Consider the following 25,480-nt stretch of genomic DNA (forward strand, 5'->3'; position numbering starts at 1 on the left):
CTGTTTTCTGCACAAAAGCGATTCTGCAAAGCAATGTGAACACTTCTGCTTCCCAGGCACAGAGAAGGTGCTAGCAAGGAATTCTCTGCCTGCCTTTCCCCAGTGCTCTGCAAGCTCTCCAGGACAACATAAAATCTGGGGTTCTGTGCTTTCTTTCCTTCTGACCAAGTGTTACTGTTTTCTGCACAAAAGCGATTCTGCGAAGCAATGTGAACAGGCACAGAGAAGGTGCTATCAGGGAATTCTCTGCCTGCCTTTCCCCAGTGCTCTGCAAGCTCTCCAGGACAACATAAAATCTGGGGCTCTGTGCTTTCTTTCCTTCTGAACAACTGTTACTGTTTTCTGCACAAAAGCGATTCTGCGAAGCAATGTGAACACTTCTGCTTCCCAGGCACAGAGAAGGTGCTAGCAAGGAATTCTCTGCCTGCCTTTCCCCAGTGCTCTGCAAGCTCTCCAGGACAACATAGAATCTGGGGCTCTGTGCTTTCTTTCGTTCTGAACAAGTGTTACTGTTTTCTGCACAAAAGCGATTCTGCAAAGCAATGTGAACACTTCTGCTTCCCAGGCACAGAGAAGGTGCTAGCAAGGAATTCTCTGCCTGCCTTTCCCCAGTGCTCTGCAAGCTCTCCAGGACAACATAAAATCTGGGGTTCTGTGCTTTCTTTCCTTCTGACCAAGTGTTAGTGTTTTCTGCACAAAAGCGATTCTGCGAAGCAATGTGAACAGGCACAGAGAAGGTGCTAGCAGGGAATTCTCTGCCTGCCTTTCCCCAGTGCTCTGCAAGCTCTCCAGGACAACATAGAATCTGGGGCTCTGTGCTTTCTTTCCTTCTGAACAAGTGTTACTGTTTTCTGCACAAAAGCGATTCTGCGAAGCAATGTGAACACTTCTGCTTCCCAGGCACAGAGAAGGTGCTAGCAGGGAATTCTCTGCCTGCCTTTCCCCAGTGCTCTGCAAGCTCTCCAGGACAACAGTGAATCTGGGGCTCTGTGCTTTCTTTCGTTCTGAACAAGTGTTAGTGTTTTCTGCACAAAAGCGATTCTGCGAAGAAATGTGAACAGGCACAGAGAAGGTGCTATCAGGGAATTCTCTGCCTGCCTTTCCCCAGTGCTCTGCAAGCTCTCCAGTACAACATAAAATCTGGGGCTCTGTGCTTTCTTTCCTTCTGAACAAGTGTTACTGTTTTCTGCACAAAAGCGATTCTTGCGAAGCAATGTGAACACTTCTGCTTCCCAGGCACAGAGAAGGTGCTAGCAAGGAATTCTCTGCCTGCCTTTCCCCAGTGCTCTGCAAGCTCACCAGACAACATAGAATCTGGGGCTCTGTGCTTTCTTTCGTTCTGAACAAGTGTTACTGTTTTCTGCACAAAAGCGATTCTGCGAAGCAATGTGAACAGGCACAGAGAAGGTGCTAGCAGGGAATTCTCTGGCTGCCTTTCCCCAGTGCTCTGCAAGCTCTCCAGGACAACATAAAATCTGGGGCTCTGTGCTTTCTTTCGTTCTGAACAAGTGTTACTGTTTTCTGCACAAAAGCGATTCTTGCGAAGCAATGTGAACACTTCTGCTTCCCAGGCACAGAGAAGGTGCTAGCAGGGAATTCTCTGCCTGCCTTTCCCCAGTGCTCTGCAAGCTCTCCAGGACAACATAGAATCTGGGGCTCTGTGCTTTCTTTCCTTCTGAACAAGTGTTACTGTTTTCTGCACAAAAGCGATTCTGCAAAGCAATGTGAACACTTCTGCTTCCCAGGCACAGAGAAGGTGCTAGCAGGGAATTCTCTGCCTGCCTTTCCCCAGTGCTCTGCAAGCTCTCCAGGACAACATAGAATCTGGGGCTCTGTGCTTTCTTTCCTTCTGAACAAGTGTTACTGTTTTCTGCACAAAAGCGATTCTGCAAAGCAATGTGAACACTTCTGCTTCCCAGGCACAGAGAAGGTGCTAGCAAGGAATTCTCTGCCTGCCTTTCCCCAGTGCTCTGCAAGCTCTCCAGGACAACATAAAATCTGGGGTTCTGTGCTTTCTTTCCTTCTGACCAAGTGTTACTGTTTTCTGCACAAAAGCGATTCTGCGAAGCAATGTGAACAGGCACAGAGAAGGTGCTATCAGGGAATTCTCTGCCTGCCTTTCCCCAGTGCTCTGCAAGCTCTCCAGGACAACATAAAATCTGGGGCTCTGTGCTTTCTTTCCTTCTGAACAAGTGTTACTGTTTTCTGCACAAAAGCGATTCTGCGAAGCAATGTGAACACTTCTGCTTCCCAGGCACAGAGAAGGTGCTAGCAAGAAATTCTCTGCTTGCCTTTCCCCAGTGCTCTGCAAGCTCTCCAGGACAACATAGAATCTGGGGCTCTGTGCTTTCTTTCCTTCTGAACAAGTGTTACTGTTTTCTGCACAAAAGCGATTCTTGCGAAGCAATGTGAACACTTCTGCTTCCCAGGCACAGAGAAGGTGCTAGCAAGGAATTTTCTGCCTGCCTTTCCCCAGTGCTCTGCAAGCTCACCAGACAACATAGAATCTGGGGCTCTGTGCTTTCTTTCGTTCTGAACAAGTGTTACTGTTTTCTGCACAAAAGCGATTCTGCGAAGCAATGTGAACAGGCACAGAGAAGGTGCTAGCAGGGAATTCTCTGCCTGCCTTTCCCCAGTGCTCTGCAAGCTCTCCAGGACAACATAAAATCTGGGGCTCTGTGCTTTCTTTCGTTCTGAACAAGTGTTACTGTTTTCTGCACAAAAGCGATTCTGCGAAGCAATGTGAACACTTCTGCTTCCCAGGCACAGAGAAGGTGCTAGCAGGGAATTCTCTGCCTGCCTTTCCCCAGTGCTCTGCAAGCTCTCCAGGACAACATAGAATCTGGGGCTCTGTGCTTTCTTTCCTTCTGAACAAGTGTTACTGTTTTCTGCACAAAAGCGATTCTGCAAAGCAATGTGAACACTTCTGCTTCCCAGGCACAGAGAAGGTGCTAGCAGGGAATTCTCTGCCTGCCTTTCCCCAGTGCTCTGCAAGCTCTCCAGGACAACATAGAATCTGGGGCTCTGTGCTTTCTTTCCTTCTGAACAAGTGTTACTGTTTTCTGCACAAAAGCGATTCTGCAAAGCAATGTGAACACTTCTGCTTCCCAGGCACAGAGAAGGTGCTAGCAAGGAATTCTCTGCCTGCCTTTCCCCAGTGCTCTGCAAGCTCTCCAGGACAACATAAAATCTGGGGTTCTGTGCTTTCTTTCCTTCTGACCAAGTGTTACTGTTTTCTGCACAAAAGCGATTCTGCGAAGCAATGTGAACAGGCACAGAGAAGGTGCTATCAGGGAATTCTCTGCCTGCCTTTCCCCAGTGCTCTGCAAGCTCTCCAGGACAACATAAAATCTGGGGCTCTGTGCTTTCTTTCCTTCTGAACAACTGTTACTGTTTTCTGCACAAAAGCGATTCTGCGAAGCAATGTGAACACTTCTGCTTCCCAGGCACAGAGAAGGTGCTAGCAAGGAATTCTCTGCCTGCCTTTCCCCAGTGCTCTGCAAGCTCTCCAGGACAACATAGAATCTGGGGCTCTGTGCTTTCTTTCGTTCTGAACAAGTGTTACTGTTTTCTGCACAAAAGCGATTCTGCAAAGCAATGTGAACACTTCTGCTTCCCAGGCACAGAGAAGGTGCTAGCAAGGAATTCTCTGCCTGCCTTTCCCCAGTGCTCTGCAAGCTCTCCAGGACAACATAAAATCTGGGGTTCTGTGCTTTCTTTCCTTCTGACCAAGTGTTAGTGTTTTCTGCACAAAAGCGATTCTGCGAAGCAATGTGAACAGGCACAGAGAAGGTGCTAGCAGGGAATTCTCTGCCTGCCTTTCCCCAGTGCTCTGCAAGCTCTCCAGGACAACATAGAATCTGGGGCTCTGTGCTTTCTTTCCTTCTGAACAAGTGTTACTGTTTTCTGCACAAAAGCGATTCTGCGAAGCAATGTGAACACTTCTGCTTCCAAGGCACAGAGAAGGTGCTAGCAGGGAATTCTCTGCCTGCCTTTCCCCAGTGCTCTGCAAGCTCTCCAGGACAACAGTGAATCTGGGGCTCTGTGCTTTCTTTCGTTCTGAACAAGTGTTAGTGTTTTCTGCACAAAAGCGATTCTGCGAAGAAATGTGAACAGGCACAGAGAAGGTGCTATCAGGGAATTCTCTGCCTGCCTTTCCCCAGTGCTCTGCAAGCTCTCCAGTACAACATAAAATCTGGGGCTCTGTGCTTTCTTTCCTTCTGAACAAGTGTTACTGTTTTCTGCACAAAAGCGATTCTTGCGAAGCAATGTGAACACTTCTGCTTCCCAGGCACAGAGAAGGTGCTAGCAAGGAATTCTCTGCCTGCCTTTCCCCAGTGCTCTGCAAGCTCACCAGACAACATAGAATCTGGGGCTCTGTGCTTTCTTTCGTTCTGAACAAGTGTTACTGTTTTCTGCACAAAAGCGATTCTGCGAAGCAATGTGAACAGGCACAGAGAAGGTGCTAGCAGGGAATTCTCTGCCTGCCTTTCCCCAGTGCTCTGCAAGCTCTCCAGGACAACATAAAATCTGGGGCTCTGTGCTTTCTTTCGTTCTGAACAAGTGTTACTGTTTTCTGCACAAAAGCGATTCTTGCGAAGCAATGTGAACACTTCTGCTTCCCAGGCACAGAGAAGGTGCTAGCAGGGAATTCTCTGCCTGCCTTTCCCCAGTGCTCTGCAAGCTCTCCAGGACAACATAGAATCTGGGGCTCTGTGCTTTCTTTCCTTCTGAACAAGTGTTACTGTTTTCTGCACAAAAGCGATTCTGCAAAGCAATGTGAACACTTCTGCTTCCCAGGCACAGAGAAGGTGCTAGCAGGGAATTCTCTGCCTGCCTTTCCCCAGTGCTCTGCAAGCTCTCCAGGACAACATAGAATCTGGGGCTCTGTGCTTTCTTTCCTTCTGAACAAGTGTTACTGTTTTCTGCACAAAAGCGATTCTGCAAAGCAATGTGAACACTTCTGCTTCCCAGGCACAGAGAAGGTGCTAGCAAGGAATTCTCTGCCTGCCTTTCCCCAGTGCTCTGCAAGCTCTCCAGGACAACATAAAATCTGGGGTTCTGTGCTTTCTTTCCTTCTGACCAAGTGTTACTGTTTTCTGCACAAAAGCGATTCTGCGAAGCAATGTGAACAGGCACAGAGAAGGTGCTATCAGGGAATTCTCTGCCTGCCTTTCCCCAGTGCTCTGCAAGCTCTCCAGGACAACATAGAATCTGGGGCTCTGTGCTTTCTTTCCTTCTGAACAAGTGTTACTGTTTTCTGCACAAAAGCGATTCTGCAAAGCAATGTGAACACTTCTGCTTCCCAGGCACAGAGAAGGTGCTAGCAAGGAATTCTCTGCCTGCCTTTCCCCAGTGCTCTGCAAGCTCTCCAGGACAACATAAAATCTGGGGTTCTGTGCTTTCTTTCCTTCTGACCAAGTGTTAGTGTTTTCTGCACAAAAGCGATTCTGCGAAGCAATGTGAACAGGCACAGAGAAGGTGCTAGCAGGGAATTCTCTGCCTGCCTTTCCCCAGTGCTCTGCAAGCTCTCCAGGACAACATAGAATCTGGGGCTCTGTGCTTTCTTTCCTTCTGAACAAGTGTTACTGTTTTCTGCACAAAAGCGATTCTGCGAAGCAATGTGAACACTTCTGCTTCCCAGGCACAGAGAAGGTGCTAGCAAGAAATTCTCTGCTTGCCTTTCCCCAGTGCTCTGCAAGCTCTCCAGGACAACATAGAATCTGGGGCTCTGTGCTTTCTTTCCTTCTGAACAAGTGTTACTGTTTTCTGCACAAAAGCGATTCTTGCGAAGCAATGTGAACACTTCTGCTTCCCAGGCACAGAGAAGGTGCTAGCAAGGAATTTTCTGCCTGCCTTTCCCCAGTGCTCTGCAAGCTCACCAGACAACATAGAATCTGGGGCTCTGTGCTTTCTTTCGTTCTGAACAAGTGTTACTGTTTTCTGCACAAAAGCGATTCTGCGAAGCAATGTGAACAGGCACAGAGAAGGTGCTAGCAGGGAATTCTCTGCCTGCCTTTCCCCAGTGCTCTGCAAGCTCTCCAGGACAACATAAAATCTGGGGCTCTGTGCTTTCTTTCGTTCTGAACAAGTGTTACTGTTTTCTGCACAAAAGCGATTCTGCGAAGCAATGTGAACACTTCTGCTTCCCAGGCACAGAGAAGGTGCTAGCAGGGAATTCTCTGCCTGCCTTTCCCCAGTGCTCTGCAAGCTCTCCAGGACAACATAGAATCTGGGGCTCTGTGCTTTCTTTCCTTCTGAACAAGTGTTACTGTTTTCTGCACAAAAGCGATTCTGCAAAGCAATGTGAACACTTCTGCTTCCCAGGCACAGAGAAGGTGCTAGCAGGGAATTCTCTGCCTGCCTTTCCCCAGTGCTCTGCAAGCTCTCCAGGACAACATAGAATCTGGGGCTCTGTGCTTTCTTTCCTTCTGAACAAGTGTTACTGTTTTCTGCACAAAAGCGATTCTGCAAAGCAATGTGAACACTTCTGCTTCCCAGGCACAGAGAAGGTGCTAGCAAGGAATTCTCTGCCTGCCTTTCCCCAGTGCTCTGCAAGCTCTCCAGGACAACATAAAATCTGGGGTTCTGTGCTTTCTTTCCTTCTGACCAAGTGTTACTGTTTTCTGCACAAAAGCGATTCTGCGAAGCAATGTGAACAGGCACAGAGAAGGTGCTATCAGGGAATTCTCTGCCTGCCTTTCCCCAGTGCTCTGCAAGCTCTCCAGGACAACATAAAATCTGGGGCTCTGTGCTTTCTTTCCTTCTGAACAACTGTTACTGTTTTCTGCACAAAAGCGATTCTGCGAAGCAATGTGAACACTTCTGCTTCCCAGGCACAGAGAAGGTGCTAGCAAGGAATTCTCTGCCTGCCTTTCCCCAGTGCTCTGCAAGCTCTCCAGGACAACATAGAATCTGGGGCTCTGTGCTTTCTTTCGTTCTGAACAAGTGTTACTGTTTTCTGCACAAAAGCGATTCTGCAAAGCAATGTGAACACTTCTGCTTCCCAGGCACAGAGAAGGTGCTAGCAAGGAATTCTCTGCCTGCCTTTCCCCAGTGCTCTGCAAGCTCTCCAGGACAACATAAAATCTGGGGTTCTGTGCTTTCTTTCCTTCTGACCAAGTGTTAGTGTTTTCTGCACAAAAGCGATTCTGCGAAGCAATGTGAACAGGCACAGAGAAGGTGCTAGCAGGGAATTCTCTGCCTGCCTTTCCCCAGTGCTCTGCAAGCTCTCCAGGACAACATAGAATCTGGGGCTCTGTGCTTTCTTTCCTTCTGAACAAGTGTTACTGTTTTCTGCACAAAAGCGATTCTGCGAAGCAATGTGAACACTTCTGCTTCCAAGGCACAGAGAAGGTGCTAGCAGGGAATTCTCTGCCTGCCTTTCCCCAGTGCTCTGCAAGCTCTCCAGGACAACAGTGAATCTGGGGCTCTGTGCTTTCTTTCGTTCTGAACAAGTGTTAGTGTTTTCTGCACAAAAGCGATTCTGCGAAGAAATGTGAACAGGCACAGAGAAGGTGCTATCAGGGAATTCTCTGCCTGCCTTTCCCCAGTGCTCTGCAAGCTCTCCAGTACAACATAAAATCTGGGGCTCTGTGCTTTCTTTCCTTCTGAACAAGTGTTACTGTTTTCTGCACAAAAGCGATTCTTGCGAAGCAATGTGAACACTTCTGCTTCCCAGGCACAGAGAAGGTGCTAGCAAGGAATTCTCTGCCTGCCTTTCCCCAGTGCTCTGCAAGCTCACCAGACAACATAGAATCTGGGGCTCTGTGCTTTCTTTCGTTCTGAACAAGTGTTACTGTTTTCTGCACAAAAGCGATTCTGCGAAGCAATGTGAACAGGCACAGAGAAGGTGCTAGCAGGGAATTCTCTGCCTGCCTTTCCCCAGTGCTCTGCAAGCTCTCCAGGACAACATAAAATCTGGGGCTCTGTGCTTTCTTTCGTTCTGAACAAGTGTTACTGTTTTCTGCACAAAAGCGATTCTTGCGAAGCAATGTGAACACTTCTGCTTCCCAGGCACAGAGAAGGTGCTAGCAGGGAATTCTCTGCCTGCCTTTCCCCAGTGCTCTGCAAGCTCTCCAGGACAACATAGAATCTGGGGCTCTGTGCTTTCTTTCCTTCTGAACAAGTGTTACTGTTTTCTGCACAAAAGCGATTCTGCAAAGCAATGTGAACACTTCTGCTTCCCAGGCACAGAGAAGGTGCTAGCAGGGAATTCTCTGCCTGCCTTTCCCCAGTGCTCTGCAAGCTCTCCAGGACAACATAGAATCTGGGGCTCTGTGCTTTCTTTCCTTCTGAACAAGTGTTACTGTTTTCTGCACAAAAGCGATTCTGCAAAGCAATGTGAACACTTCTGCTTCCCAGGCACAGAGAAGGTGCTAGCAAGGAATTCTCTGCCTGCCTTTCCCCAGTGCTCTGCAAGCTCTCCAGGACAACATAAAATCTGGGGTTCTGTGCTTTCTTTCCTTCTGACCAAGTGTTACTGTTTTCTGCACAAAAGCGATTCTGCGAAGCAATGTGAACAGGCACAGAGAAGGTGCTATCAGGGAATTCTCTGCCTGCCTTTCCCCAGTGCTCTGCAAGCTCTCCAGGACAACATAAAATCTGGGGCTCTGTGCTTTCTTTCCTTCTGAACAAGTGTTACTGTTTTCTGCACAAAAGCGATTCTGCAAAGCAATGTGAACACTTCTGCTTCCCAGGCACAGAGAAGGTGCTAGCAAGGAATTCTCTGCCTGCCTTTCCCCAGTGCTCTGCAAGCTCTCCAGGACAACATAAAATCTGGGGTTCTGTGCTTTCTTTCCTTCTGACCAAGTGTTAGTGTTTTCTGCACAAAAGCGATTCTGCGAAGCAATGTGAACAGGCACAGAGAAGGTGCTAGCAGGGAATTCTCTGCCTGCCTTTCCCCAGTGCTCTGCAAGCTCTCCAGGACAACATAGAATCTGGGGCTCTGTGCTTTCTTTCCTTCTGAACAAGTGTTACTGTTTTCTGCACAAAAGCGATTCTGCGAAGCAATGTGAACACTTCTGCTTCCCAGGCACAGAGAAGGTGCTAGCAAGAAATTCTCTGCTTGCCTTTCCCCAGTGCTCTGCAAGCTCTCCAGGACAACATAGAATCTGGGGCTCTGTGCTTTCTTTCCTTCTGAACAAGTGTTACTGTTTTCTGCACAAAAGCGATTCTTGCGAAGCAATGTGAACACTTCTGCTTCCCAGGCACAGAGAAGGTGCTAGCAAGGAATTTTCTGCCTGCCTTTCCCCAGTGCTCTGCAAGCTCACCAGACAACATAGAATCTGGGGCTCTGTGCTTTCTTTCGTTCTGAACAAGTGTTACTGTTTTCTGCACAAAAGCGATTCTGCGAAGCAATGTGAACAGGCACAGAGAAGGTGCTAGCAGGGAATTCTCTGCCTGCCTTTCCCCAGTGCTCTGCAAGCTCTCCAGGACAACATAAAATCTGGGGCTCTGTGCTTTCTTTCGTTCTGAACAAGTGTTACTGTTTTCTGCACAAAAGCGATTCTGCGAAGCAATGTGAACACTTCTGCTTCCCAGGCACAGAGAAGGTGCTAGCAGGGAATTCTCTGCCTGCCTTTCCCCAGTGCTCTGCAAGCTCTCCAGGACAACATAGAATCTGGGGCTCTGTGCTTTCTTTCCTTCTGAACAAGTGTTACTGTTTTCTGCACAAAAGCGATTCTGCAAAGCAATGTGAACACTTCTGCTTCCCAGGCACAGAGAAGGTGCTAGCAGGGAATTCTCTGCCTGCCTTTCCCCAGTGCTCTGCAAGCTCTCCAGGACAACATAGAATCTGGGGCTCTGTGCTTTCTTTCCTTCTGAACAAGTGTTACTGTTTTCTGCACAAAAGCGATTCTGCAAAGCAATGTGAACACTTCTGCTTCCCAGGCACAGAGAAGGTGCTAGCAAGGAATTCTCTGCCTGCCTTTCCCCAGTGCTCTGCAAGCTCTCCAGGACAACATAAAATCTGGGGTTCTGTGCTTTCTTTCCTTCTGACCAAGTGTTACTGTTTTCTGCACAAAAGCGATTCTGCGAAGCAATGTGAACAGGCACAGAGAAGGTGCTATCAGGGAATTCTCTGCCTGCCTTTCCCCAGTGCTCTGCAAGCTCTCCAGGACAACATAAAATCTGGGGCTCTGTGCTTTCTTTCCTTCTGAACAACTGTTACTGTTTTCTGCACAAAAGCGATTCTGCGAAGCAATGTGAACACTTCTGCTTCCCAGGCACAGAGAAGGTGCTAGCAAGGAATTCTCTGCCTGCCTTTCCCCAGTGCTCTGCAAGCTCTCCAGGACAACATAGAATCTGGGGCTCTGTGCTTTCTTTCGTTCTGAACAAGTGTTACTGTTTTCTGCACAAAAGCGATTCTGCAAAGCAATGTGAACAGGCACAGAGAAGGTGCTATCAGGGAATTCTCTGCCTGCCTTTCCCCAGTGCTCTGCAAGCTCTCCAGGACAACATAAAATCTGGGGCTCTGTGCTTTCTTTCGTTCTGAACAAGTGTTACTGTTTTCTGCACAAAAGCGATTCTGCGAAGCAATGTGAACACTTCTGCTTCCCAGGCACAGAGAAGGTGCTAGCAAGGAATTCTCTGCCTGCCTTTCCCCAGTGCTCTGCAAGCTCTCCAGGACAACATAGAATCTGGGGCTCTGTGCTTTCTTTCGTTCTGAACAAGTGTTACTGTTTTCTGCACAAAAGCGATTCTGCGAAGCAATGTGAACAGGCACAGAGAAGGTGCTAGCAGGGAATTCTCTGCCTGCCTTTCCCCAGTGCTCTGCAAGCTGTCCAGGACAACATAGAATCTGGGGCTCTGTGCTTTCTTTCGTTCTGAACAAGTGTTAGTGTTTTCTGCGCAAAAGCGATTCTGCGAAGCAATGTGAACAGGCACAGAGAAGGTGCTAGCAGGGAATTCTCTGCCTGCCTTTCCCCAGTGCTCTGCAAGCTCTCCAGGACAACATAAAATCTGGGGCTCTGTGCTTTCTTTCCTTCTGAACAAGTGTTACTGTTTTCTGCACAAAAGCGATTCTTGCGAAGCAATGTGAACACTTCTGCTTCCCAGGCACAGAGAAGGTGCTAGCAAGGAATTCTCTGCCTGCCTTTCCCCAGTGCTCTGCAAGCTCTCCAGGACAACATAGAATCTGGGGCTCTGTGCTTTCTTTCCTTCTGAACAAGTGTTACTGTTTTCTGCACAAAAGCGATTCTTGCGAAGCAATGTGAACACTTCTGCTTCCCAGGCACAGAGAAGGTGCTAGCAAGGAATTTTCTGCCTGCCTTTCCCCAGTGCTCTGCAAGCTCACCAGACAACATAGAATCTGGGGCTCTGTGCTTTCTTTCGTTCTGAACAAGTGTTACTGTTTTCTGCACAAAAGCGATTCTGCGAAGCAATGTGAACAGGCACAGAGAAGGTGCTAGCAGGGAATTCTCTGCCTGCCTTTCCCCAGTGCTCTGCAAGCTCTCCAGGACAACATAAAATCTGGGGCTCTGTGCTTTCTTTCGTTCTGAACAAGTGTTACTGTTTTCTGCACAAAAGCGATTCTTGCGAAGCAATGTGAACACTTCTGCTTCCCAGGCACAGAGAAGGTGCTAGCAAGGAATTCTCTGCCTGCCTTTCCCCAGTGCTCTGCAAGCTCTCCAGGACAACATAAAATCTGGGGTTCTGTGCTTTCTTTCCTTCTGACCAAGTGTTACTGTTTTCTGCACAAAAGCGATTCTGCGAAGCAATGTGAACAGGCACAGAGAAGGTGCTATCAGGGAATTCTCTGCCTGCCTTTCCCCAGTGCTCTGCAAGCTCTCCAGGACAACATAGAATCTGGGGCTCTGTGCTTTCTTTCCTTCTGAACAAGTGTTACTGTTTTCTGCACAAAAGCGATTCTGCGAAGCAATGTGAACACTTCTGCTTCCCAGGCACAGAGAAGGTGCTAGCAGGGAATTCTCTGCCTGCCTTTCCCCAGTGCTCTGCAAGCTCTCCAGGACAACATAGAATCTGGGGCTCTGTGCTTTCTTTCGTTCTGAACAAGTGTTACTGTTTTCTGCACAAAAGCGATTCTGCGAAGCAATGTGAACAGGCACAGAGAAGGTGCTATCAGGGAATTCTCTGCCTGCCTTTCCCCAGTGCTCTGCAAGCTCTCCAGGACAACATAAAATCTGGGGCTCTGTGCTTTCTTTCCTTCTGAACAAGTGTTACTGTTTTCTGCACAAAAGCGATTCTGCGAAGCAATGTGAACAGGCACAGAGAAGGTGCTAGCAGGGAATTCTCTGCCTGCCTTTCCCCAGTGCTCTGCAAGCTATCCAGGACAACATGAAATCTGGGGCTCTGTGCTTTCTTTCCTTCTGAACAAGTGTTACTGTTTTCTGCACAAAAGCGATTCTTGCGAAGCAATGTGAACACTTCTGCTTCCCAGGCACAGAGAAGGTGCTAGCAAGGAATTCTCTGCCTGCCTTTCCCCAGTGCTCTGCAAGCTCTCCAGGACAACATAGAATCTGGGGCTCTGTGCTTTCTTTCGTTCTGAACAAGTGTTAGTGTTTTCTGCGCAAAAGCGATTCTGCGAAGCAATGTGAACAGGCACAGAGAAGGTGCTAGCAGGGAATTCTCTGCCTGCCTTTCCCCAGTGCTCTGCAAGCTCTCCAGGACAACATAGAATCTGGGGCTCTGTGCTTTCTTTCCTTCTGAACAAGTGTTACTGTTTTCTGCACAAAAGCGATTCTGCGAAGCAATGTGAACACTTCTGCTTCCCAGGCACAGAGAAGGTGCTAGCAAGGAATTCTCTGCCTGCCTTTCCCCAGTGCTCTGCAAGCTCTCCAGGACAACATAGAATCTGGGGCTCTGTGCTTTCTTTCCTTCTGAACAAGTGTTAGTGTTTTCTGCACAAAAGCGATTCTGCGAAGCAATGTGAACACTTCTGCTTCCCAGGCACAGAGAAGGTGCTAGCAGGAAATTCTCTGCCTGCCTTTCCCCAGTGCTCTGCAAGCTCTCCAGGACAACAGCAAATCTGGGGCTCTGTGCTTTCATTCCTTCTGAACAAGTGTTAGTGTTTTCTGCACAAAAGCGATTCTTGCGAAGCAATGTGAACACTTCTGCTTCCCAGGCACAGAGAAGGTGCTAGCAGGAAATTCTCTGCCTGCCTTTCCCCAGTGCTCTGCAAGCTCTCCAGGACAACAGCAAATCTGGGGCTCTGTGCTTTCTTTCGTTCTGAACAAGTGTTAGTGTTTTCTGCACAAAAGCGATTCTGCTAAGCAATGTGAACAGGCACAGAGAAGGTGCTATCAGGGAATTCTCTGCCTGCCTTTCCCCAGTTCTCTGCAAGCTCTCCAGGACAACATAGAATCTGGGGCTCTGTGCTTTCTTTCCTTCTGAACAAGTGTTACTGTTTTCTGCACAAAAGCGATTCTGCAAAGCAATGTGAACACTTCTGCTTCCCAGGCACAGAGAAGGTGCTAGCAAGGAATTCTCTGCTTGCCTTTCCCCAGTGCTCTGCAAGCTCTCCAGGACAACATAAAATCTGGGGCTCTGTGCTTTCTTTCCTTCTGAACAAGTGTTACTGTTTTCTGCACAAAAGCGATTCTGCGAAGCAATGTGAACACTTCTGCTTCCCAGGCACAGAGAAGGTGCTAGCAGGGAATTCTCTGCCTGCCTTTCCCCAGTGCTCTGCAAGCTCTCCAGGACAACAGTGAATCTGGGGCTCTGTGCTTTCTTTCGTTCTGAACAAGTGTTAGTGTTTTCTGCACAAAAGCGATTCTGCGAAGAAATGTGAACAGGCACAGAGAAGGTGCTATCAGGGAATTCTCTGCCTGCCTTTCCCCAGTGCTCTGCAAGCTCTCCAGGACAACATAAAATCTGGGGCTCTGTGCTTTCTTTCCTTCTGAACAAGTGTTCCTGTTTTCTGCACAAAAGCGATTCTTGCGAAGCAATGTGAACACTTCTGCTTCCCAGGCACAGAGAAGGTGCTAGCAAGGAATTCTCTGCCTGCCTTTCCCCAGTGCTCTGCAAGCTCACCAGACAACATAGAATCTGGGGCTCTGTGCTTTCTTTCGTTCTGAACAAGTGTTACTGTTTTCTGCACAAAAGCGATTCTGCGAAGCAATGTGAACAGGCACAGAGAAGGTGCTAGCAGGGAATTCTCTGGCTGCCTTTCCCCAGTGCTCTGCAAGCTCTCCAGGACAACATAAAATCTGGGGCTCTGTGCTTTCTTTCGTTCTGAACAAGTGTTACTGTTTTCTGCACAAAAGTGATTCTTGCGAAGCAATGTGAACACTTCTGCTTCCCAGGCACAGAGAAGGTGCTAGCAGGGAATTCTCTGCCTGCCTTTCCCCAGTGCTCTGCAAGCTCTCCAGGACAACATAGAATCTGGGGCTCTGTGCTTGCTTTCCTTCTGAACAAGTGTTACTGTTTTCTGCACAAAAGCGATTCTGCAAAGCAATGTGAACACTTCTGCTTCCCAGGCACAGAGAAGGTGCTAGCAAGGAATTCTCTGCCTGCCTTTCCCCAGTGCTCTGCAAGCTCTCCAGGACAACATAAAATCTGGGGTTCTGTGCTTTCTTTCCTTCTGACCAAGTGTTACTGTTTTCTGCACAAAAGCGATTCTGCGAAGCAATGTGAACAGGCACAGAGAAGGTGCTATCAGGGAATTCTCTGCCTGCCTTTCCCCAGTGCTCTGCAAGCTCTCCAGGACAACATAAAATCTGGGGCTCTGTGCTTTCTTTCCTTCTGAACAAGTGTTACTGTTTTCTGCACAAAAGCGATTCTGCGAAGCAATGTGAACACTTCTGCTTCCCAGGCACAGAGAAGGTGCTAGCAGGGAATTCTCTGCCTGCCTTTCCCCAGTGCTCTGCAAGCTCTCCAGGACAACATAGAATCTGGGGCTCTGTGCTTTCTTTCCTTCTGAACAAGTGTTACTGTTTTCTGCACAAAAGCGATTCTGCAAAGCAATGTGAACACTTCTGCTTCCCAGGCACAGAGAAGGTGCTAGCAAGGAATTCTCTGCCTGCCTTTCCCCAGTGCTCTGCAAGCTCTCCAGGACAACATAAAATCTGGGGTTCTGTGCTTTCTTTCCTTCTGACCAAGTGTTACTGTTTTCTGCACAAAAGCGATTCTGCGAAGCAATGTGAACAGGCACAGAGAAGGTGCTATCAGGGAATTCTCTGCCTGCCTTTCCCCAGTGCTCTGCAAGCTCTCCAGGACAACATAAAATCTGGGGCTCTGTGCTTTCTTTCGTTCTGAACAAGTGTTAGTGTTTTCTGCACAAAAGCGATTCTGCTAAGCAATGTGAACAGGCACAGAGAAGGTGCTAGCAGGGAATTCTCTGCCTGCCTTTCCCCAGTGCTCTGCAAGCTCTCCAGGACAACATAGAATCTGGGGCTCTGTGCTTTCTTTCCTTCTGAACAAGTGTTACTGTTTTCTGCACAAAAGCGATTCTGCGAAGCAATGTGAACACTTCTGCTTCCCAGGCACAGAGAAGGTGCTAGCAAGGAATTCTCTGCTTGCCTTTCCCCAGTGCTCTGCAAGCTCTCCAGGACAACATAAAATCTGGGGCTCTGTGCTTTCTTTCCTTCTGAACAAGTGTTACTGTTTTCTGCACAAAAGCGATTCTGCGAAGCAATGTGAACACTTCTGCTTCCCAGGCACAGAGAAGGTGCTAGCAGGGAATTCTCTGCCTGCCTTTCCCCAGTGCTCTGCAAGCTCTCCAGGACAACAGTGAATCTGGGGCTCTGTGCTTTCTTTCGTTCTGAACAAGTGTTAGTGTTTTCTGCACAAAAGCGATTCTGCGAAGCAATGTGAACAGGCACAGAGAAGGTGCTATCAGGGAATTCTCTGCCTGCCTTTCCCCAGTGCTCTGCAAGCTCTCCAGGACAACATAAAATCTGGGGTTCTGTGCTTTCTTTCCTTCTGAACAAGTGTTACTGTTTTCTGCACAAAAGCGATTCTTGCGAAGCAATGTGAACACTTCTGCTTCCCAGGCACAGAGAAGGTGCTAGCAAGGAATTTTCTGCCTGCCTTTCCCCAGTGCTCTGCAAGCTCACCAGACAACATAGAATCTGGGGCTCTGTGCTTTCTTTCGTTCTGAACAAGTGTTACTGTTTTCTGCACAAAAGCGATTCTGCGAAGCAATGTGAACAGGCACAGAGAAGGTGCTAGCAGGGAATTCTCTGGCTGCCTTTCCCCAGTGCTCTGCAAGCTCTCCAGGACAACATAAAATCTGGGGCTCTGTGCTTTCTTTCGTTCTGAACAAGTGTTACTGTTTTCTGCACAAAAGTGATTCTTGCGAAGCAATGTGAACACTTCTGCTTCCCAGGCACAGAGAAGGTGCTAGCAGGGAATTCTCTGCCTGCCTTTCCCCAGTGCTCTGCAAGCTCTCCAGGACAACATAGAATCTGGGGCTCTGTGCTTTCTTTCCTTCTGAACAAGTGTTACTGTTTTCTGCACAAAAGCGATTCTGCAAAGCAATGTGAACACTTCTGCTTCCCAGGCACAGAGAAGGTGCTAGCAAGGAATTCTCTGCCTGCCTTTCCCCAGTGCTCTGCAAGCTCTCCAGGACAACATAAAATCTGGGGTTCTGTGCTTTCTTTCCTTCTGACCAAGTGTTACTGTTTTCTGCACAAAAGCGATTCTGCGAAGCAATGTGAACAGGCACAGAGAAGGTGCTATCAGGGAATTCTCTGCCTGCCTTTCCCCAGTGCTCTGCAAGCTCTCCAGGACAACATAAAATCTGGGGCTCTGTGCTTTCTTTCCTTCTGAACAAGTGTTACTGTTTTCTGCACAAAAGCGATTCTGCGAAGCAATGTGAACACTTCTGCTTCCCAGGCACAGAGAAGGTGCTAGCAGGGAATTCTCTGCCTGCCTTTCCCCAGTGCTCTGCAAGCTCTCCAGGACAACATAGAATCTGGGGCTCTGTGCTTTCTTTCCTTCTGAACAAGTGTTACTGTTTTCTGCACAAAAGCGATTCTGCAAAGCAATGTGAACACTTCTGCTTCCCAGGCACAGAGAAGGTGCTAGCAAGGAATTCTCTGCCTGCCTTTCCCCAGTGCTCTGCAAGCTCTCCAGGACAACATAAAATCTGGGGTTCTGTGCTTTCTTTCCTTCTGACCAAGTGTTACTGTTTTCTGCACAAAAGCGATTCTGCGAAGCAATGTGAACAGGCACAGAGAAGGTGCTATCAGGGAATTCTCTGCCTGCCTTTCCCCAGTGCTCTGCAAGCTCTCCAGGACAACATAGAATCTGGGGCTCTGTGCTTTCTTTCGTTCTGAACAAGTGTTACTGTTTTCTGCACAAAAGCGATTCTGCGAAGCAATGTGAACACTTCTGCTTCCCAGGCACAGAGAAGGTGCTAGCAGGGAATTCTCTGCCTGCCTTTCCCCAGTGCTCTGCAAGCTCTCCAGGACAACATAGAATCTGGGGCTCTGTGCTTTCTTTCCTTCTGAACAAGTGTTACTGTTTTCTGCACAAAAGCGATTCTGCGAAGCAATGTGAACAGGCACAGAGAAGGTGCTAGCAGGGAATTCTCTGCCTGCCTTTCCCCAGTGCTCTGCAAGCTCTCCAGGACAACATAGAATCTGGGGCTCTGTGCTTTCTTTCGTTCTGAACAAGTGTTACTGTTTTCTGCGCAAAAGCGATTCTGCGAAGCAATGTGAACAGGCACAGAGAAGGTGCTAGCAGGGAATTCTCTGCCTGCCTTTCCCCAGTGCTCTGCAAGCTCTCCAGGACAACATAAAATCTGGGGCTCTGTGCTTTCTTTCCTTCTGAACAAGTGTTACTGTTTTCTGCACAAAAGCGATTCTTGCGAAGCAATGTGAACACTTCTGCTTCCCAGGCACAGAGAAGGTGCTAGCAAGGAATTCTCTGCCTGCCTTTCCCCAGTGCTCTGCAAGCTCTCCAGGACAACAGTGAATCTGGGGCTCTGTGCTTTCTTTCGTTCTGAACAAGTGTTAGTGTTTTCTGCACAAAAGCGATTCTGCGAAGCAATGTGAACAGGCACAGAGAAGGTGCTATCAGGGAATTCTCTGCCTGCCTTTCCCCAGTGCTCTGCAAGCTCTCCAGGACAACATAGAATCTGGGGCTCTGTGCTTTCTTTCCTTCTGAACAAGTGTTACTGTTTTCTGCACAAAAGCGATTCTGCGAAGCAATGTGAACACTTCTGCTTCCCAGGCACAGAGAAGGTGCTAGCAGGGAATTCTCTGCCTGCCTTTCCCCAGTGCTCTGCAAGCTCTCCAGGACAACAGTGAATCTGGGGCTCTGTGCTTTCTTTCGTTCTGAACAAGTGTTAGTGTTTTCTGCACAAAAGCGATTCTGCGAAGAAATGTGAACAGGCACAGAGAAGGTGCTATCAGGGAATTCTCTGCCTGCCTTTCCCCAGTGCTCTGCAAGCTCTCCAGTACAACATAAAATCTGGGGCTCTGTGCTTTCTTTCCTTCTGAACAAGTGTTACTGTTTTCTGCACAAAAGCGATTCTGCAAAGCAATGTGAACACTTCTGCTTCCCAGGCACAGAGAAGGTGCTAGCAGGGAATTCTCTGCCTGCCTTTCCCCAGTGCTCTGCAAGCTCTCCAGGACAACATAGAATCTGGGGCTCTGTGCTTTCTTTCCTTCTGAACAAGTGTTACTGTTTTCTGCACAAAAGCGATTCTGCAAAGCAATGTGAACACTTCTGCTTCCCAGGCACAGAGAAGGTGCTAGCAAGGAATTCTCTGCCTGCCTTTCCCCAGTGCTCTGCAAGCTCTCCAGGACAACATAAAATCTGGGGTTCTGTGCTTTCTTTCCTTCTGAACAAGTGTTACTGTTTTCTGCACAAAAGCGATTCTGCGAAGCAATGTGAACAGGCACAGAGAAGGTGCTATCAGGGAATTCTCTGCCTGCCTTTCCCCAGTGCTCTGCAAGCTCTCCAGGACAACATAAAATCTGGGGCTCTGTGCTTTCTTTCCTTCTGAACAAGTGTTACTGTTTTCTGCACAAAAGCGATTCTGCGAAGCAATGTGAACACTTCTGCTTCCCAGGCACAGAGAAGGTGCTAGCAGGGAATTCTCTGCCTGCCTTTCCCCAGTGCTCTGCAAGCTCTCCAGGACAACATAGAATCTGGGGCTCTGTGCTTTCTTTCCTTCTGAACAAGTGTTACTGTTTTCTGCACAAAAGCGATTCTGCAAAGCAATGTGAACACTTCTGCTTCCCAGGCACAGAGAAGGTGCTAGCAAGGAATTCTCTGCCTGCCTTTCCCCAGTGCTCTGCAAGCTCTCCAGGACAACATAAAATCTGGGGTTCTGTGCTTTCTTTCCTTCTGACCAAGTGTTACTGTTTTCTGCACAAAAGCGATTCTGCGAAGCAATGTGAACAGGCACAGAGAAGGTGCTATCAGGGAATTCTCTGCCTGCCTTTCCCCAGTGCTCTGCAAGCTCTCCAGGACAACATAGAATCTGGGGCTCTGTGCTTTCTTTCGTTCTGAACAAGTGTTACTGTTTTCTGCACAAAAGCGATTCTGCGAAGCAATGTGAACACTTCTGCTTCCCAGGCACAGAGAAGGTGCTAGCAAGGAATTCTCTGCCTGTCTTTCCCCAGTGCTCTGCAAGCTCTCCAGGACAACATAGAATCTGGGGCTCTGTGCTTTCTTTCCTTCTGAACAAGTGTTACTGTTTTCTGCACAAAAGCGATTCTTGCGAAGCAATGTGAACACTTCTGCTTCCCAGGCACAGAGAAGGTGCTAGCAGGGAATTCTCTGCCTGCCTTTCCCCAGTGCTCTGCAAGCTCTCCAGGACAACAGTGAATCTGGGGCTCTGTGCTTTCTTTCGTTCTGAACAAGTGTTAGTGTTTTCTGCACAAAAGCGATTCTGCGAAGAAATGTGAACAGGCACAGAGAAGGTGCTATCAGGGAATTCTCTGCCTGCCTTTCCCCAGTGCTCTGCAAGCTCTCCAGTACAACATAAAATCTGGGGCTCTGTGCTTTCTTTCCTTCTGAACAAGTGTTACTGTTTTCTGCACAAAAGCGATTCTTGCGAAGCAATGTGAACACTTCTGCTTCCCAGGCACAGAGAAGGTGCTAGCAAGGAATTCTCTGCCTGCCTTTCCCCAGTGCTCTGCAAGCTCACCAGACAACATAGAATCTGGGGCTCTGTGCTTTCTTTCGTTCTGAACAAGTGTTACTGTTTTCTGCACAAAAGCGATTCTGCGAAGCAATGTGAACAGGCACAGAGAAGGTGCTAGCAGGGAATTCTCTGGCTGCCTTTCCCCAGTGCTCTGCAAGCTCTCCAGGACAACATAAAATCTGGGGCTCTGTGCTTTCTTTCGTTCTGAACAAGTGTTACTGTTTTCTGCACAAAAGCGATTCTTGCGAAGCAATGTGAACACTTCTGCTTCCCAGGCACAGAGAAGGTGCTAGCAGGGAATTCTCTGCCTGCCTTTCCCCAGTGCTCTGCAAGCTCTCCAGGACAACATAGAATCTGGGGCTCTGTGCTTTCTTTCCTTCTGAACAAGTGTTACTGTTTTCTGCACAAAAGCGATTCTGCAAAGCAATGTGAACACTTCTGCTTCCCAGGCACAGAGAAGGTGCTAGCAGGGAATTCTCTGCCTGCCTTTCCCCAGTGCTCTGCAAGCTCTCCAGGACAACATAGAATCTGGGGCTCTGTGCTTTCTTTCCTTCTGAACAAGTGTTACTGTTTTCTGCACAAAAGCGATTCTGCGAAGCAATGTGAACACTTCTGCTTCCCAGGCACAGAGAAGGTGCTAGCAAGGAATTCTCTGCCTGCCTTTCCCCAGTGCTCTGCAAGCTCTCCAGGACAACATAAAATCTGGGGTTCTGTGCTTTCTTTCCTTCTGACCAAGTGTTACTGTTTTCTGCACAAAAGCGATTCTGCGAAGCAATGTGAACAGGCACAGAGAAGGTGCTATCAGGGAATTCTCTGCCTGCCTTTCCCCAGTGCTCTGCAAGCTCTCCAGGACAACATAAAATCTGGGGCTCTGTGCTTTCTTTCCTTCTGAACAAGTGTTACTGTTTTCTGCACAAAAGCGATTCTTGCGAAGCAATGTGAACACTTCTGCTTCCCAGGCACAGAGAAGGTGCTAGCAAGGAATTTTCTGCCTGCCTTTCCCCAGTGCTCTGCAAGCTCACCAGACAACATAGAATCTGGGGCTCTGTGCTTTCTTTCGTTCTGAACAAGTGTTACTGTTTTCTGCACAAAAGCGATTCTGCGAAGCAATGTGAACAGGCACAGAGAAGGTGCTATCAGGGAATTCTCTGCCTGCCTTTCCCCAGTGCTCTGCAAGCTCTCCAGGACAACATAAAATCTGGGGCTCTGTGCTTTCTTTCGTTCTGAACAAGTGTTACTGTTTTCTGCACAAAAGTGATTCTTGCGAAGCAATGTGAACACTTCTGCTTCCCAGGCACAGAGAAGGTGCTAGCAGGGAATTCTCTGCCTGCCTTTCCCCAGTGCTCTGCAAGCTCTCCAGGACAACATAGAATCTGGGGCTCTGTGCTTTCTTTCCTTCTGAACAAGTGTTACTGTTTTCTGCACAAAAGCGATTCTGCAAAGCAATGTGAACACTTCTGCTTCCCAGGCACAGAGAAGGTGCTAGCAAGGAATTCTCTGCCTGCCTTTCCCCAGTGCTCTGCAAGCTCTCCAGGACAACATAAAATCTGGGGTTCTGTGCTTTCTTTCCTTCTGACCAAGTGTTACTGTTTTCTGCACAAAAGCGATTCTGCGAAGCAATGTGAACAGGCACAGAGAAGGTGCTATCAGGGAATTCTCTGCCTGCCTTTCCCCAGTGCTCTGCAAGCTCTCCAGGACAACATAAAATCTGGGGCTCTGTGCTTTCTTTCCTTCTGAACAAGTGTTACTGTTTTCTGCACAAAAGCGATTCTGCGAAGCAATGTGAACACTTCTGCTTCCCAGGCACAGAGAAGGTGCTAGCAGGGAATTCTCTGCCTGCCTTTCCCCAGTGCTCTGCAAGCTCTCCAGGACAACATAGAATCTGGGGCTCTGTGCTTTCTTTCCTTCTGAACAAGTGTTACTGTTTTCTGCACAAAAGCGATTCTGCAAAGCAATGTGAACACTTCTGCTTCCCAGGCACAGAGAAGGTGCTAGCAAGGAATTCTCTGCCTGCCTTTCCCCAGTGCTCTGCAAGCTCTCCAGGACAACATAAAATCTGGGGTTCTGTGCTTTCTTTCCTTCTGACCAAGTGTTACTGTTTTCTGCACAAAAGCGATTCTGCGAAGCAATGTGAACAGGCACAGAGAAGGTGCTAGCAGGGAATTCTCTGCCTGCCTTTCCCCAGTGCTCTGCAAGCTCTCCAGGACAACATAGAATCTGGGGCTCTGTGCTTTCTTTCGTTCTGAACAAGTGTTACTGTTTTCTGCACAAAAGCGATTCTGCGAAGCAATGTGAACACTTCTGCTTCCCAGGCACAGAGAAGGTGCTAGCAGGGAATTCTCTGCCTGCCTTTCCCCAGTGCTCTGCAAGCTCTCCAGGACAACATAGAATCTGGGGCTCTGTGCTTTCTTTCGTTCTGAACAAGTGTTACTGTTTTCTGCACAAAAGCGATTCTGCGAAGCAATGTGAACAGGCACAGAGAAGGTGCTAGCAGGGAATTCTCTGCCTGCCTTTCCCCAGTGCTCTGCAAGCTCTCCAGGACAACATAGAATCTGGGGCTCTGTGCTTTCTTTCCTTCTGAACAAGTGTTACTGTTTTCTGCGCAAAAGCGATTCTGCGAAGCAATGTGAACAGGCACAGAGAAGGTGCTAGCAGGGAATTCTCTGCCTGCCTTTCCCCAGTGCTCTGCAAGCTCTCCAGGACAACATAAAATCTGGGGCTCTGTGCTTTCTTTCCTTCTGAACAAGTGTTACTGTTTTCTGCACAAAAGCGATTCTTGCGAAGCAATGTGAACACTTCTGCTTCCCAGGCACAGAGAAGGTGCTAGCAAGGAATTCTCTGCCTGCCTTTCCCCAGTGCTCTGCAAGCTCTCCAGGACAACATAGAATCTGGGGCTCTGTGCTTTCTTTCGTTCTGAACAAGTGTTAGTGTTTTCTGCACAAAAGCGATTCTGCGAAGCAATGTGAACAGGCACAGAGAAGGTGCTATCAGGGAATTCTCTGCCTGCCTTTCCCCAGTGCTCTGCAAGCTCTCCAGGACAACATAGAATCTGGGGCTCTGTGCTTTCTTTCCTTCTGAACAAGTGTTACTGTTTTCTGCACAAAAGCGATTCTGCGAAGCAATGTGAACACTTCTGCTTCCCAGGCACAGAGAAGGTGCTAGCAGGGAATTCTCTGCCTGCCTTTCCCCAGTGCTCTGCAAGCTCTCCAGGACAACAGTGAATCTGGGGCTCTGTGCTTTCTTTCGTTCTGAACAAGTGTTAGTGTTTTCTGCACAAAAGCGATTCTGCGAAGAAATGTGAACAGGCACAGAGAAGGTGCTATCAGGGAATTCTCTGCCTGCCTTTCCCCAGTGCTCTGCAAGCTCTCCAGTACAACATAAAATCTGGGGCTCTGTGCTTTCTTTCCTTCTGAACAAGTGTTACTGTTTTCTGCACAAAAGCGATTCTGCAAAGCAATGTGAACACTTCTGCTTCCCAGGCACAGAGAAGGTGCTAGCAAGGAATTCTCTGCCTGCCTTTCCCCAGTGCTCTGCAAGCTCTCCAGGACAACATAAAATCTGGGGTTCTGTGCTTTCTTTCCTTCTGAACAAGTGTTACTGTTTTCTGCACAAAAGCGATTCTGCGAAGCAATGTGAACAGGCACAGAGAAGGTGCTATCAGGGAATTCTCTGCCTGCCTTTCCCCAGTGCTCTGCAAGCTCTCCAGGACAACATAAAATCTGGGGCTCTGTGCTTTCTTTCCTTCTGAACAAGTGTTACTGTTTTCTGCACAAAAGCGATTCTGCGAAGCAATGTGAACACTTCTGCTTCCCAGGCACAGAGAAGGTGCTAGCAGGGAATTCTCTGCCTGCCTTTCCCCAGTGCTCTGCAAGCTCTCCAGGACAACATAGAATCTGGGGCTCTGTGCTTTCTTTCCTTCTGAACAAGTGTTACTGTTTTCTGCACAAAAGCGATTCTGCAAAGCAATGTGAACACTTCTGCTTCCCAGGCACAGAGAAGGTGCTAGCAAGGAATTCTCTGCCTGCCTTTCCCCAGTGCTCTGCAAGCTCTCCAGGACAACATAAAATCTGGGGTTCTGTGCTTTCTTTCCTTCTGACCAAGTGTTACTGTTTTCTGCACAAAAGCGATTCTGCGAAGCAATGTGAACAGGCACAGAGAAGGTGCTATCAGGGAATTCTCTGCCTGCCTTTCCCCAGTGCTCTGCAAGCTCTCCAGGACAACATAGAATCTGGGGCTCTGTGCTTTCTTTCGTTCTGAACAAGTGTTACTGTTTTCTGCACAAAAGCGATTCTGCGAAGCAATGTGAACACTTCTGCTTCCCAGGCACAGAGAAGGTGCTAGCAAGGAATTCTCTGCCTGTCTTTCCCCAGTGCTCTGCAAGCTCTCCAGGACAACATAGAATCTGGGGCTCTGTGCTTTCTTTCCTTCTGAACAAGTGTTACTGTTTTCTGCACAAAAGCGATTCTTGCGAAGCAATGTGAACACTTCTGCTTCCCAGGCACAGAGAAGGTGCTAGCAGGGAATTCTCTGCCTGCCTTTCCCCAGTGCTCTGCAAGCTCTCCAGGACAACAGTGAATCTGGGGCTCTGTGCTTTCTTTCGTTCTGAACAAGTGTTAGTGTTTTCTGCACAAAAGCGATTCTGCGAAGAAATGTGAACAGGCACAGAGAAGGTGCTATCAGGGAATTCTCTGCCTGCCTTTCCCCAGTGCTCTGCAAGCTCTCCAGTACAACATAAAATCTGGGGCTCTGTGCTTTCTTTCCTTCTGAACAAGTGTTACTGTTTTCTGCACAAAAGCGATTCTTGCGAAGCAATGTGAACACTTCTGCTTCCCAGGCACAGAGAAGGTGCTAGCAAGGAATTCTCTGCCTGCCTTTCCCCAGTGCTCTGCAAGCTCACCAGACAACATAGAATCTGGGGCTCTGTGCTTTCTTTCGTTCTGAACAAGTGTTACTGTTTTCTGCACAAAAGCGATTCTGCGAAGCAATGTGAACAGGCACAGAGAAGGTGCTAGCAGGGAATTCTCTGGCTGCCTTTCCCCAGTGCTCTGCAAGCTCTCCAGGACAACATAAAATCTGGGGCTCTGTGCTTTCTTTCGTTCTGAACAAGTGTTACTGTTTTCTGCACAAAAGCGATTCTTGCGAAGCAATGTGAACACTTCTGCTTCCCAGGCACAGAGAAGGTGCTAGCAGGGAATTCTCTGCCTGCCTTTCCCCAGTGCTCTGCAAGCTCTCCAGGACAACATAGAATCTGGGGCTCTGTGCTTTCTTTCCTTCTGAACAAGTGTTACTGTTTTCTGCACAAAAGCGATTCTGCAAAGCAATGTGAACACTTCTGCTTCCCAGGCACAGAGAAGGTGCTAGCAGGGAATTCTCTGCCTGCCTTTCCCCAGTGCTCTGCAAGCTCTCCAGGACAACATA

This window comes from Strix aluco, chromosome 30 (assembly GCF_031877795.1).
Source record: "Strix aluco isolate bStrAlu1 chromosome 30, bStrAlu1.hap1, whole genome shotgun sequence".
In the NCBI taxonomy this organism is placed as follows: Eukaryota; Metazoa; Chordata; class Aves; order Strigiformes; family Strigidae; genus Strix; species Strix aluco.